The following is a 676-nucleotide window of genomic DNA, read 5'->3' on the forward strand; positions in this document are numbered from 1 at the left end:
ATTTTATATTTGGACCGCACGTTAAAGACAAAAGCTCAGGAATGACGATGAAATGTGTTGCAAAGTGAATTATTCAACAAAGATTTCGAAAAGCGCTCGTTTAAATAACAACGATATTGTGTATCCCAGCATGAAGTGCAGTCGATAGGGGCAGCTTTGTTTACAGTAAGTTATTTGTTAAGTGAAGACTGAAATTGTATCGGATGAGATTGTTAACATATTTTAAACTTCTTTATATTAATTTGTACTGATAATGTAACAAAGTCCTGTATAAAGACTAGCTTTTCAATACAATTTGTAGATCTAGGTTTAGTCTGTAATAACTTTTACTATGTAAGTATGTATAGTGAGTACAGACAGCCGTAGACTTGATGTGTTTGCAGTAAAATGTAAACATTGGACGGATATAAAATGACTGGACCTTTATGGCTAAGCAATAAAAAACTAAGTACATCTGTTCTCATTGTCCATGAGTGCTTTGGTTACTTCGTTTGTTTTTAATGTTTTTGTCAATTATGACTTTTGTTACAAGGTTTGAGGTATATGTAACCACGTCTATATTTACAACCAGTGTAAAAACAAAACAATGCTAAAAATTACTATCGCAAAATCAAATTGTAATGTAGGTACCTAGAATTATTATATTGGAATACCCTGTTAATAGTATAATTGTACG

Source organism: Papilio polytes, unplaced genomic scaffold (assembly GCF_000836215.1).
Source record: "Papilio polytes unplaced genomic scaffold, Ppol_1.0 DF824448.1, whole genome shotgun sequence".
Classification (NCBI taxonomy): domain Eukaryota; kingdom Metazoa; phylum Arthropoda; class Insecta; order Lepidoptera; family Papilionidae; genus Papilio; species Papilio polytes.